Source organism: Triplophysa dalaica, chromosome 10 (genome assembly GCF_015846415.1).
Source record: "Triplophysa dalaica isolate WHDGS20190420 chromosome 10, ASM1584641v1, whole genome shotgun sequence".
Taxonomy (NCBI): domain Eukaryota; kingdom Metazoa; phylum Chordata; class Actinopteri; order Cypriniformes; family Nemacheilidae; genus Triplophysa; species Triplophysa dalaica.
This window is the reverse complement of record NC_079551.1, coordinates 19,307,708-19,322,817: the sequence shown is the minus strand read 5'-3', so window position 1 is coordinate 19,322,817 and position 15,110 is coordinate 19,307,708.

Here is a 15,110-nt window from a genome sequence, read left to right as displayed (position 1 = left end):
TGTTAAAAGAGAAGCGAAAGCATACATAATCAAAATTAGTGAATACAACTATATTTGCATTTTGGCTTGCTAAAGAAAAGTGTTGAATTGATTTAAGTCAGTACACCATGTTGTAACCAACTGTGTACCACTTTAATTATTTGAGATTGTTAGAATTGTGCAGACACTCTTTGAGAACTAAAGTGCCCTGGGGTGCACTGGTTCCCATGACAACGACTTGTCAACCAGTTTGACTCCACCTACCATAGGTGTCATGGGCTGGTGCCATATTGTAAACAAGCCATATTTGTTTGCTAAGCTAAGCTAACATGACCTAGCGGCCCAACGGCCTTAGATGAGCTTACTAATACCTAACTTCAGTAGTAAGTGGTTAGCATAGTATATATAATTGAAGTCATTAAGTAGTGCTTGCGTGTATTGCAGTGTAAAGTGATTGAAACTATTCCCTCTTAACAAAATCTCTATTTTTCTGATTTCCACTCTCTTTCCTTAATTCTTCTCAGACTCACTCTAACTAAGTTCAGGTGCATTCCTTCCTGAACATTGTTGCTCAGTTACTCATTTAATTGAACCAAACTTAATTAAATTTAACTGCCTACCCAGAGAAGAATTCTTAGAGGTATTGGGATTTTGAATAGAACATTGACCCTCAAGTGCACACACTTTGAATGGCATAGGCATGGGAGCTGAACACGCAGCAGCCTTAGCCAACAATGGAGTGATGCCCAACACTGACCTATATGGTTAAATGTCAGTACTATTGATTATTCCCAGTACTAGATCACTTCCCTTCTATTTTATTTTTTACTGGTTAATTTTATTAATAGCAGTCATCCATTTATTTTATTTTATTTATCTATGTCAAATCTCTTTTTCTCGATTTTGCTTATTTTAAATATGTGCTCCAGAAATATGACTCTGCTACACAATCTAGTTGATTGTTAGGGCATAATTATAATTCTGAGCACCACTAATTAACATAATCGGAATCGGGAAAGCTCTCTTCTTTCTCTGTTTACTTCTTGTTCTTCACTATTCAGAGATCAAGCCTGTTAAGAACCATCAGTATGTTTTGATTAAATGATTTAAACCAGTCTTACATCATTGTTAATTCTCTGGTTGCATACAAATCTTGGCTTCCAGCCATAGGCCGTTAAGTTAATAATAGTGTTCACACTTCACTGGCTACCTAAAGCAGTTAACCACACCTGGTAAAATCTAGCTGCACAACATACACCTAGCTTTATTTTTAAATCTCTTGTATGGTCTTGCATTAGTCTCTTGCCCTAACTCTCAGAACAAGTGTGCCCCAATGTCTCAGATGGAAGATCTAACGGCCTGGCAAGGCATGGTGATGGACGCCCTACCACCTAGAACTGCTGATGACCTCCCACACCAGAGACAGGTGCAACTGGACAAAGAGGGAAGAAGACAAATGACACACGGTCCACGCCAGAGTTATGACCACAAGGAGCTGACCAGCATCATCCTCTCCTTAGCCCACAACCTCACAGACCTGAGAAACGAGGTGAACGACCTAAAGCTGCACGCAACAGAGTCCCAAGAGGAACTTAAGCATGCTCAAAGTCGCATAGCCCAACTGGAAGGTGAGAGCCCGACCACACAAAATATGTCTGGTAAGATAGAACAACAGGAGGAGGTTAACAGACTTCAGATAGCTCTGTCAGCTGCTGAGCAAAGACAACTACTAGAAAAAGCAGCCAAAGAAGAGCTGGAAAAAGAACTGTTTGATACAAAGTCATTATTAGTAACAGCCCATTTTGAACTATCAGATAGAGATGCCAAAATTGAATCTCTGACACAGCAGCTGGACAATACAAGAGATGAGCTTGACATGGTCCAAAGAGAACTCAAACACCCATACAAGCTGCAATGGCAACCACAGGGGAAGACACATCCCCTACTGTCACAGCAGGGAAGCAGAGCAAAGTCCCTCAGCCCAGTACAAAGATACAAAGGGGGGGGCCTGACCTCTCTGCTTAACACCTCACCAGCCAGCATCCTAAAAACATCTGAAGCCACAGAAGGGAAGGGACTTCTCCAGATAATCCCTGAAAAGGTAAATGGAGCGGCCCTCAAAGACCTCAACAAACTGGCTAGAGTCATCAAGTGCTTCATTCCAAATTCTGCAGGAGACCACGATGTCCATGCCTATCTGCGGGATGTAGACTTTCACCTGCAAATTATGCCGAATGTGACCAAACAGGGAAGACAGGAAACTCCCCGAGTTTACATTAACAGACTCAGACAAGCTTATTTTGGAGCTCTCAATGAACCCGAGATGGAGGAGGATATCAGCTTCAAGAGCCTGTTCCTCAGAAATCTACATCCAATTGTAAGCCACCATTTAGGCATCATGGCCTGTCCTCATACGATGACCATTCATCAGCTGCGTGACCTGACACAGAAGGCCTTTAATAAACATAAGGCCACATCTGAAAGAAAGGCCTCTACGGCACCATTTAGTCTGAACTGTAACATTCAAAAGTTTTCACCAGAAGGCAGACATTGTCACTACGACACAATGTCCTTCAACGATATGCCAGGATAGCTTCCAGCCAGAAGACAAAATCGTCACCATCGTAATAGGGCCAGATACCAGACCAACCACTGGAAGAAACCATGGAGACGACAAAATTCTTCTTGGGAAACACCACTGGCTGTCCAACAGCCACTGACAGCATCATCCGATGCAACACACAGGTGCCGATCTGAGTCCTCACAAAGAGAGCCGGACTTACCTACGCCTGAGTCACAGGAGCTGCTTAAACTAGTAAGAGAGCTCTTCACACAGCTCTCACCCAACATCTGATGATGTCTTGACACCTGCTGTCCCACCTCTCCAGGAAGCACCGATGGCCAATGAGTCCACCCGAGCTACCTGCAGTGCGTGTTGGACACGTCTGATCTTCATGTACATCTTTATTTGTCGCTTGTTGTTGTCTATTAGGTCAGACAAAAACGTGCGAAAGGGGGGATATGTAGTACCTGATACCGATCAGACACGCATAACAAATTAAATTTCTTAAATATTACAACAACACCCCTCACCCCACCAGCAAGCTAGTCGGTTGGGGTCTACCCCCAATCTGTAACTTACACCAAGAGCAGGAGAAGATCTCTGGTGACCATAGCAACTCACACCAATCCATCAAGATAGAGTATTTTACGACCGAATGAAATGTAGGGAGCTGAACTCTCTTTACTCACTTTGGGGACAGACATACAATTCTAAATGCATTTATATGGAAATGTACATATATTCATTTATACCATTTCCATGTATTAATGTTCTTGTTGTTACGTCTGTTTTAAACATTAATCCAAAGTATCCATGGATGTGTGTTTAACTACTGGAATTATTAGATTTGTAGTAACTCATTTAACCAAGATGATATTTAGATCATGTTTGGTGTCTATGAGCTACATTTGTTATTTCCTTAATGTTGATGTTTGTTGTGTTTTGTTAACTCTTTTCATATTAGTTTTATCAAACTCTTAGAAATCTTCTTAGTGAACATCCAATCAGCTCTCACATGCAAAACACCATCTGAGAGACAAAGACAATTAACTTTCCCTCCAAAGTTGCCATCTCCTGATTGGATCAGTCATGTCTGTAGGATGTGACATCCTTACAGTTTAAAAGAGACCACGAGAAGAGTCTTTTTTTCTTTGGTTCTTGTGTCAAGGTTTTAGGAGTTGTTCTTCAGGTTTGCAGTTTGTGGGGGTTTGTTCTTTCTCTCCTTGCGTTCTGCATCTCCAAAGGATGAACTAGAAGAAGACTTCACCTTTGACCCATAAGTTTGTGCCAGGCTGCGGCCTCGTCTTTCCAGATACAGATCCTCTCCATAAAACTGGTTCTCTCTGATCACTTTCAGCCAAGATCACCTGGAGCCTTAAGAAATTGCATCAGGACACTTTCTTTCTTTTGATGGGCAAGACGTGCAAGTATCAAACTTAGTCTTATTAATGGATGCATAGGGCATTATTAATCCTTTTAACAAAGGTGCTTTACAAGAAGAAACTGATGTTTAGTTCAGGCTATTGATCTTCTGAATATCATATACTGCCATAAATCCATACTCTGTTCTTCTCTCTGCTTCAACTTCAACCTTCTTCCAATGCTAAACTGTATGTGTGTGTGTTAGATTAGTATGTGCCTAGTCTAGGTAATAAAGTCCTGTTTTATTTCACACGTGATGTTGTTTGTAGTTCATGCTCATAATCCGGAGTCCCTAAACATGCCGATTCTTGCTACCTGCTCGTAATGCTAAGTGATTTCCCCAAATCATGAATTTGATCCAGATAATTATAATTGATCATTATTAATTAAATTCATCCCAATTCGGGTTGATATTTGTTTCCCTTACAAAGGGTGGTGGAGAATATATTACTTATAATTGTGATCAAAGCTCATGATGATTCTTACATATTTGATGAAGAATAGTGTTTAAATAATACTGTTCCTCATTGAATTCACTACAACGGCAACATAACAGACTGCATGAAATGTCATTTTCATGATCTGATGCTACCATTCTTTAAATATAATACCCATTTTTAACAAAATAATTATAAAAGTGATTGACATATAAACTTGCGCATTAACATGTGAGGCAATTTTCTCCCACGCCAACTCTCTTTCTTTTGCTGCTGCGGCTGTGTTGCTCTTTTTTCTAAATATGTGCTCATATTAACCGTACGCTTGAAACAGTACCTTCAATTCGATTGGCGACCAATGAACGGAGCGCTTTTTGTCACATGCCGTTGCCATGGTGAATCCTGCTTTCTTCACTCAATTGATGATGGCTTTCATCGCCATGCTGCACGTGCATAACCTAGAGTGAATTAACTCGAAATCTTGAACCAACTCAAATCAACTGGTCTGAAACTGAAAACTCAAGAGTAGCGATTCTCTGAGTAAATCAACTCTTCAGATTTTAACTCGGTGTTGGTTGAACTTCCTTATTGACACGGGCCCCAGATGTATGCGTGATATCCTTTGTGACACGCAGTGTTGGGTGTAACTAGTTACTAAGTAATTAGTTACTGTAATTTAATTACTTTTCCCTTGAAAAAGTAAAGTAAGGGATTACTCATATGTTTTCTGTAATTTAAATACAGTTACTTTTTATGTAATTAAACTAAATACTTTGTTAAATATATGCGTGTGCAATAGCGTAATTGACTTCAAAATTCCAAGTCTTACTTTAAAATCTGTGCTTTAATGTATAATTCTCACATTTGTAATACTTTGGTCAGTTAATAATATTATTTATTTGAATGAACTAAATAAGCCGTTTCATGTATATTCTTGAATCACTTAACTAATCAAGGTTGATGAAGGATATAGAAAGTAATTAGTAATGAGTAACTAAATACTTTTTGTACAGAGTAATTTGGACAGTAATCATATTACACTATTGAATATGTAATGAGTAACTAGTAATTAATTACTTTTTCAGAGTAATTTACCCAACACTGGTGACACACCCTTATGAGACAGGAAGGAAATATGAACTCTTGGTTTATTTCAGTGGTGGGCATAGATTATTTTTTTTAATCTAGATTAATTTTAGAATTAATCTAGATTAATCTTGGAATTAATCTAGATTAATCTTGGAATTAATCTAGATTAATCTTGGAATTAATCTAGATTAATCTTGGAATTAATCTAGATTAATCTTGGAATTAATCTAGATTAATCTTGGAATTAATCTAGATTAATCTAGATTAAAATGGCTAATTTGAATTCTGCGGAAGGCATTCAGAATATGTGTGCTACCCAAATAATGACTAAAAGTAAGTCTTTGAGAACGGGTGTCTCAAGCCAGGTGGCGCATTAGACCAGGGGCTCATCTCCTGTTTCCTAAATGCATCACAAACTGCTTGAGAAAGTTGTTCTACTATGATAATTAGTGATGAAAAAAATTATGTTCAAAAAGATAACCTTGTGTTTGCTTCCGAATTAGCTAAGGGATGCTTTGCGTTTAGGTGGTACTTGAGACTGGAAGAACTCCTACAGTAAACCAATTCCGATAAGAGATATTGTGTATGCTTGTACTCTACAGGAACGGACGTTTAGAAACCGGACCGGGAGCACGTCAGCGAACCCGGAAGTACTGAAGCCGAGAAGGCCAGTTCACACCACTTCCCAGAGGGGAAGTGAAGAAGAAGAAGACGACGAGACGCCAGTCAATCACGCGTTCTGGAAATATCTCACCTCAGTGGCAAGCTCAAGTCAAAACTGTGTAATAAATTACCCTTCGGGGGTGGTTAATTGTATTTTTGTGTGCGTGTCGTTGCTTCGCCCCTCACAACTGGTGGAGAATGCGGGCGTAGCAACGGAGCTACGATACGTACAGGAGACAGTAACCATCCTATTTGTCCATTACAGGAACCCTACCTGCTCTCTCTCTTTCTATTTCCAATTTTCTTTTTTTTTCCTTCCCGGCAATGGAGGACGTGGTTTGACGCTTGGCCGAGGTGGTGGTTCGTCAGCAGCGCTTCTCCGAGCAGTTGGCGCAACGGCAGGAGAGTACGAACCAGACCCTGAGTATGCTGCAGGAAGCTGCAGCGGCTCGTACCCACCTACCAGATGGGAGAGCCACTGCTCATACCCTGCTGACGAAGCTTACGGCACAGGATGACATCGAAGCCTACCTCCACACTTTCGAGGTGATAGCAACTAGGGAACTGTGGGATAAAGCCGAATGGGCAAGAATCTTGGCCCCATATCTGATAGGTGAAGCCCAGAGGGCTTACTACGCGTTGCAGCCTCCAGCAAGTGAAGATTATGAAGCCTTAAAACGGGAGATCCTCGCCAGAATAGGGTTGTCTCCGGTTAGTGCGGCCCAACAATTCCATCAGTGGGCCTACGATGACCAAGTACCGGTGAGGGCCCAGGCCGCCCAACTGACTCGGCTGGGACACTTGTGGTTGCTAACTCGGGAGCCTAGTGCGCTCCAGGTGGCCGAAAGGGTAGTCGTGGATCGACTGCTGCGGGCCCTTCCTCGACAGTTTCGGACGGCGGTCAGCATGCGAGGTCCCACCACCATCCGAGAACTCGTGGAGGCCGTGGAGTTGGCCGAAGCCTCGGCAGCTAGAGAGAGAGAGGTAGCGGGCCCCCGGAGGGTAAACCCGATATGGCGACCTGCGGAGGGTACCTTGAGGCCGGTACACAGACCCGGAACCCCAACTCCGGTGGATGAACCGATGCCTACTGAGCCAGCTTCTTCCGGGCCCCCTGCATGGCTGGCTGGATGTGCGGTGCACCAGGCCGTGCCGTCCGGGGCCACTCGCCGAAATGTGCGGGTGGACGGTCGCCTTGTAACGGCCACTTTAGACTCTGGCAGCTCGATAACGTTGGTCCAGCCCGGGATAGTCCGTCCTCGAGCCGGGGTGAAGTCCTCCGTCCCGATCACCTGTGTCCACGGGGATACCCGTTATGTGCCAGCCCGACAGGTTACAGTGTCGGCTGGCCCAGGGTCGTGGACGCTGGAGATCGGGATTGTGGACGATCTTCCGGTACCTATGTTGTTGGGTCGGGACTGGCCCGGGTTCGACCAACTGTTGGCGAGCACTGTACAGGCGGCCGGCCGTGGGGGTCGGGCCCGGGGAGCCAAACCTCGGAGAGAGCGGAAACCCCATCCCGTCCTGATGGCAACGGACAGCGAACCAGAGGGTGAGTGCCAAAACCCTAGTGTTTTTGCTGACCTCTTCCAGCAGGTAATGGGAGGAGGCTCCTTCGGACGAGAACAACGGGAGGATGCTAGGTTACGAAACTGTTGGAACCAGGTCCGGGTTGTGGATGGAGAAGACCGCCAACCTGGCCCGCACCCCCTCCCATATTTTGTAATTAAGAAGGGTCTGTTGTACGGTGCCGCCATGCGACGGGGGGAGGAAAAGCTGCTGCTGGTAGTACCAAAGAGCAAGACCGAGACGATCCTCGAGTTGGCACACACCCACCCCTTGGCAGGTCATCTGGCGGCAGCAAACACCATCCAACGAATCAGGGACCGGTTCCATTGGCCCGGGCTCGAAGCAGAGGTGAAGAGATTCTGCTAGTGTTGTCATGTCTGCCAACAAAAATCTCCCCAGCGTCCTCCCCCCAGTCCGCTAATCCCACTTCCGGTAATCGAGGTACCCTTTGAGCGTATAGGGATGGACCTGGTAGGACCGCTGCCGAAGTCTGCCCGGGGACATGAATATATCCTGGTCGTGGTGGATTACGCCACAAGGTACCCGGAAGCCTTACCACTGCGGAAAGCCACGGCCAAAGCAGTAGCAAAGGAACTCTTCTTGATGTGCAGTCGCGTGGGCATCCCCACGGAAATTCTGACTGACCAGGGAACTCCGTTTATGTCCCGGCTGATGGCAGACCTCTGCCACCTCTTCAAGGTGAAACAACTAAGGACATCCGTGTACCATCCTCAAACAGATGGACTTGTGGAACGGTTTAACCAAACCCTAAAGAGGATGCTTCGTCGGGTGGTGGCAGAGGATGGGCGTGACTGGGACCTTCTGTTACCATATGTACTTTTCGGGATCCGGGAAGTTCCCCAGGCATCCACGGGTTTTACACCATTTGAACTCCTGTTTGGCAGGCAGCCCCACGGACTCTTAGACGTCGCCCGGGACGCCTGGGAGCAACAACCAGCACCACATCGCAGCGTGGTGGAACACGTCCAACAAATGAGATCCCGAATAGACAGAGTGATGCCCTTGGTTAAGCAACATCTCGTTGAGGCCCAGCGCGCCCAGCAAAGGTGGTCTGACCGGCCTGCCCAGCCTAGGGAGTTCCAACCAGGAGACCGGGTGCTAGTACTGACCCCAACCAACACGTCCAAGTTCCTGGCGTCCTGGAAGGGACCCTACACGGTGGTAGAGAGGGTAGGACCGGTCAATTACCGCCTCCGTCAGCCGGGACGCAGACGGGAGGAACAGCTGTACCATGTCAACCTCCTAAAAAGGTGGGTGGCATCCCCAATGCAGATGGCGGCGTTCGCGGAAACCGAGGCACCAGTGGTACAGATGGGAGAACAGCTGTCCCCCGTCCAGAAACAAAACATCCAGTCCCTGGTCAGTCAGTTCAAGGACGTGTTCTCAGAAAAGCCCGGGCAGACTCGGATAATCCAGCACGAGATCCGCACACCACCGGGGGTCGTGGTGAGACAGCGGCCCTACCGGGTGCCAGAGACTCGTCGACTGGCTATAGAAGAGGAGATCAAACGGATGAAACTGCTTGGAGTTATAGAACCCTCCCATAGCCCTTGGTCTAGCCCCATCGTGATGGTTCCCAAACCAGATGGCACTCTCCGCTTCTGTAATGACTTCCGTCGGCTTAACGAAGTATCCACTTTTGACGGCTATCCGATGCCCCGGGTGGATGAGTTATTGGACCGGCTAGGAAAAGCAAGGTATATTACGACCCTGGATCTCACAAAAGGGTACTGGCAGGTGCCCCTAGCTCCAGAAGCCCGGGAGAAGACTGCGTTTAGCACCCCCTCTGGACACTGGCAGTATACAGTGCTGCCGTTCGGGCTGCATGGGGCACCTGCCACATTCCAGAGGATGATGGACATTTTGTTAAGGCCCCATCAAGCCTACGCCGCGGCCTATATTGATGACCTTGTTATCCACTCGGGGACCTGGGACGACCATCTGGATAGGTTGCGGAGAGTGCTACTGGACCTCAGGAAGGCCGGCTTAACGGCGAACCCCAAGAAATGCCACCTCGGTCTCGCCGAAGCCCAGTACCTGGGATATAGAGTGGGGGGCGGGGTAATCCAACCACAAATGAAGAAGGTGGAAGCCGTTCGGGACGCCCCCCGACCTCATAACAAATCCCAGGTACGGGCCTTCCTGGGGCTAGCGGGCTATTATAGGTGTTTTATACCCAACTTTTCGTCCATAGCCAGTCCCCTGACCGACCTGACTAAAAAGGGGCAGTCAGATAAGGTAAAGTGGACTCCGGCAACAGAGCAAGCCTTCCAGACATTGAAAGAAGCCCTGGCGTCGTCTCCGATCCTACATGCTCCGGATTTTGACTGCCCCTTTATCCTGCAGACAGATGCATCGGACACTGGACTGGGAGCAGTGCTGTCCCAGCAGAAGGGTGGTATAGAGCACCCTGTCGTATATATTAGTCGGAAGCTGACCCCAACAGAGACATGCTATGCCACAGTGGAGAGGGAGGTCCTGGCCATAAAGTGGGCAGTCCTGGAGCTCAGGTACTACCTCCTAGGGCGTAGCTTTACCCTGGTGACAGACCACGCGCGGCTACAGTGGATGAGTAAAGCCAAGGACACCAATGCCAGGATTACGAGGTGGTTCCTGATGCTCCAGGACTACCACTTCACTGTGAAACATCGGGCCGGGTCCTCCCACGGAAATGCCGATGGTCTGTCGAGGATGTGGTCAAGAGGGACATCTCGGTCAGGTGACACTCCCCCTCCATTCCATAACATCTCTCCGTCTCCCCGCAGGACTAGGTCGACACTTTGGGGGGGGGGGAGTGTGACGAGTCACCCCTGGCGCTATCAGTGTCGCCATGGAGACGGAGGCAATTGGAGCGGCACAGCTGCCGCTCGTCACGGTCAGATACCAATTACCAGCGGCTACAAAAGCCGCTGGTACACAGGCAGAAGGTGAGAGACATCTCCCGCAGACTAGAGCGCCACTGAGATATTGTGTATGCTTGTACTCTACAGGAACGGACGTTTAGAAACCGGACCGGGAGCACGTCAGCGAACCCGGAAGTACTGAAGCCGAGAAGGCCAGTTCACACAACTTCCCAGAGGGGAAGTGAAGAAGAAGAAGACGACGAGACGCCAGTCAATCACGCGTTCTGGAAATATCTCACCTCAGTGGCAAGCTCAAGTCAAAACTGTGTAATAAATTACCCTTCGGGGGTGGTTAATTGTATTTTTGTGTGCGTGTCGTTGCTTCGCCCCTCACAGTTCCCAAAATGCCAGATCCATCTGGACGAAATGCAATTTATACCATACACCAGAGAATATGCCCCACCTAAGTTAATAGCCATAAATATTTTAGATTAAAGTGATGGAGATGCATTAACTTAGCCTCAACAGCAAAAAAATTTGTCACCTTCCATTCAATTGTTTACATGAACAAGTTGGCTCTAATTAATTTGTAAAACTACTATAGAAATTGTTACAGTCACCAGCTGCAGTGCCCTTATGCTCCACAACAGGGAACTCCCTTCATCACTCAAACTCATAAAACTACACTTCCCATATTCTTAGCTGGACTCGTTGAAGTAGATCTGCATAACCTGTGTCTTTTTATCTTGTTTGGCCAGCCTATATATACTTAGTTCACTTAGTCACTCATTGAAGACTTGTTGGTTGTTACACTGTATTTCTGAGCAATTCTCTATTGGATTATTTGTGTTTTGATTCTTGGACGTGTTTATTGTTTTATGTAACTCAGACGCCTGCCCTGACTATGACCTGTGACCTCGTTTATTTGCTGCCTGTCCTCTCCTGTTCTGTTTTTTTTATTTTTAGAGCTGCACTTATATCATTGAGTCTTTAAGTATTTCGTAACAGAAATGTATTTTATGACAGTACCTTATTTCAATACCTCTGTATCTTTACCTGGTACAGTCTAACTGAACAAATATAATACCACGGTGCCCCTTATAACATACCCATAAACCCATGAATTAGCTTACACCTGTGGCCCGTACCATGAAACCCGTTTAAATGGCTAGCCCAGTTTAAAATAAGTTTGCTCCCACCCTGGTTTTAGGTATCAGGGAAGTAGCTCGGCTTTAATCGGTGTTCATCGCCATGGTAACTAATACTGCACGCCTAACCTGCTCCGGAGCATGTTTTGATCGAGCAGCCATATTACCCTGTAGCCCCAGACTGGTTACCCACTGAAGCTAAGCAGGGCTGAGCCTGTTCAGTACCTGGATGGGAGATCTCCTGGGAAAGCTATGTTGCTGCTGGAAGAGGTGTTAGTGAGGCCAGCAGGGGGCTCTCACCCTGTGGTCTGTATGGGTCTTAATGCCTCAGTATAGTGATGGGGACATTATACTGTAAAATGTGCTGTCCTTTGGATGAGATGTTAAACCGAAGTCCTGACTCCCTTTGGTCATTAAAAATCTCATGGCAATTTGCTCGTAAAGAGTAGGGGTGTAACACCGGTGTCCAATGGCCCTTGTCAATCATGGCCTTCTAATAGTCCCCACCTTCTGAATTGGCTCTATCCCTCTCTCTCCTCTCCACTGTTAGCTGGTGTGTGGTAAGCATACTTGCGTTGTTGTACTGTGGCTGCCGTCGCATTATCCAAGTGGATGCTGCAGACTGGTGGTGGGTGAGGATGGACCTGCCTCATTTGATTGTATAGCGCTTTGGTTTCTACAGCAATACACAATAATGCGCTATATAAATGCCTCGTTCATGCATTCATTAGATTAGAGATCTCGCACCAAAACTAAACCAATCAGCTGCGAGGAAATTAACATATACAGACCCAAATAATTCAGAGTTCTTTTTACAATGGCTAGTTCTTCCGTCTCATGTGTTAAAAAAAACCTGTATATACCTAAAATATAAATACATTTTAAATCAGATATTATTTTTATATATATTATTTATACTATAGTTTAAAATGTATTTCCCTTTTATTCCCAGTAAGTATTTCTGTGTAATGGGTTATTTTCTGCCCATACTTTATTGTGATGCTGCCTACAAGTAGGAAGAATTGCAATCTCATTGTGACGTTTATCTTTTTAAGATACAAATACATTTACAGGTGACATCACATTTATTTTTACACTGCTAATTTAACCCTTTTTTCTATAAGCAAGTTTTACTTTGAGAGCACCTAAATAATATTATCAAACAGTACAAAACTTTAAATGATCAATAATAAGTTTCATTTTATGCTGTATTGCATAGATCATTTTGTGTCAGTGCTTTGAGGTAGGTAATGCAAATGGGGAACAGTACAGAACACTTTAAAGGAATGAAATGTGAAAAAGTAACTTAAAACTTCAATATAATCGTACTTTCTCTAATCCATGTCAGGACTTTTTGCTAGCCTGTTTGGTGGGAGAGGGGTACAGGGGTAAGGAATGCGAAAGGTTTTTTGCTATTCTGACCACAGAACTGTTTCGATATGGCTCTCTGTCAGGTTCACATGCTGACATTTGTTTTCCAGCTGCTCAGTCTCACATTTAGCTTCTTTTGTGCTTTGTTTTTATTTATTCTGTAACCCCTAAAGGGAAAATGCTCAGTGTCTGGTGCTTGTTATGAAGAAGAGACCAGTGTAAGAGCCATTTACCTAAAATATAAATCTGCACATTCACATGTGTGCCATAATAAAAATTTCATGAGATTGCTTTCCTGTAGCTCAGTGGTAAGAGCATTGCGTTAACCACGCAAGTTTGTGGATTCGATCCCAGGGGATTGCACATACTTAGAAACAAATATGTTTAGGATAATGCAATTGTAAAAATCTAATAAAACTAAAGCCCACAATGGGAGAAACACTACGAACAAAACAAGAATCAAAACTTCCACAAGGGGAATAAAACATCTGCCAGGGCTTCGCCTTGGGCCTCTGGATCCTCTGTGTCAGCCTGGCTCTCTGTCTGCGTGGCTCCACCCTGGGCTCCTCTTCCATGGGCATCATCTCCATCACTTCGCCCCTGGTGTCGCCGGCCATCCCACCTCCTCCTGTTAATAAATTCAACTGTTTCACCTGTGTTCCATCATTATCTCATTAGTTCCTTTGTTTGCATCTGTATTGATGCCCTGTTTCGTATGTTTGTTTCTATTAAAGCTCTATTTCGGATTATACTTCATCGTCGTGGGCTTCCTTAGGCCATAGCCATTCTGTGACAGTACACAGGAAAGGAGATGTTTTTTTTATGGATGTCAACGGAAGAGAAGCTACACTGAATAAATCGCTTTGTGAGGAAACAGCTGTTGACTGTCCGTTAATATTAACATGTTTTACGTTTGTTGTGAACGATATGTTGACTTAACTATGGTATTATAATAACGTTACTTTTTAAGAGAAAGTAGAGTAGTGAATTTCTGCGACGGGCAAGACTCACTTTCGGTTTTATCTTTTAATTTGATAATATTGAATGATGGATTGTGAAACTGTGAACTCCAACCACTTCAATTATATGATTGGTTGAGGGTGCCTCAAGTGATCCATGTTAACCAATACGCTTTTCTCCTATGGTAAGTATTACAGACCCTTCGATCTCCCTATATAAAGGTGTCATGTTTTAGTTCCGTACAAAAATAAACATTATTTTAAAAGGGGGCTGACATTCTTTGTTTGTTAGGTCCTAAATGGACTAAAGACATACTTGCTTGCAAAAACTTTCTATACCTTATTTGGTTATAACAAATGTCTAGTTGTTCCCTAGGTAAAGATGGGTCTTCCCAAAAATACTGTAAATGAGCTCAAAGCTTGATGCTACCTCTCTGCGTCATTGTCTTTGTGCTCTCAGATCTACAGAAGTATTCTCTCACAGCATCCAACCTATTATGATTTGATTTTGAAGGGTGATCCAAAACACAGAATGAAACTTAGTGTTCTAAAGGAACCTGAAGTTTAACAAAAGGTTTATACAAACCAGGACAATATTTGCGCGTGTTTATCACCGACGTTTAACACCTCGTGACTAAACAAAGGCTGCCAATGAGAGTCTTCAGACCAACGGGCGAAAATGGCAGGCTGAAAACCATCATTTAAAAAGTGCATTGGGCTAGTTTTTTTGGTTTGACGCGTCGTGTTAAAAACTGGCCGACCAATGAGATTGGCACTTTTGTTCATGTGCCTGGAGCTTTATTATGCCCTTCCCATTTTGATTGGTTTGTTGTAAGTTGGGCCTGAAGGCGAAGTCTAAAAACAACTGGCCATTGGACAGTGAGTATACTGTAGTCCTACCTCTTTTTTTGTTGCTTATGTGACGATCACACAAGTATGTTAATTGTACTTTAGGTATATTTAAAATTTTTGGTTTCATTTTGAAAATGTTATTGTGTTATTTTGAAAAAAAGAAACATTCAGAAGGGTTTTATTTTAATGTGATT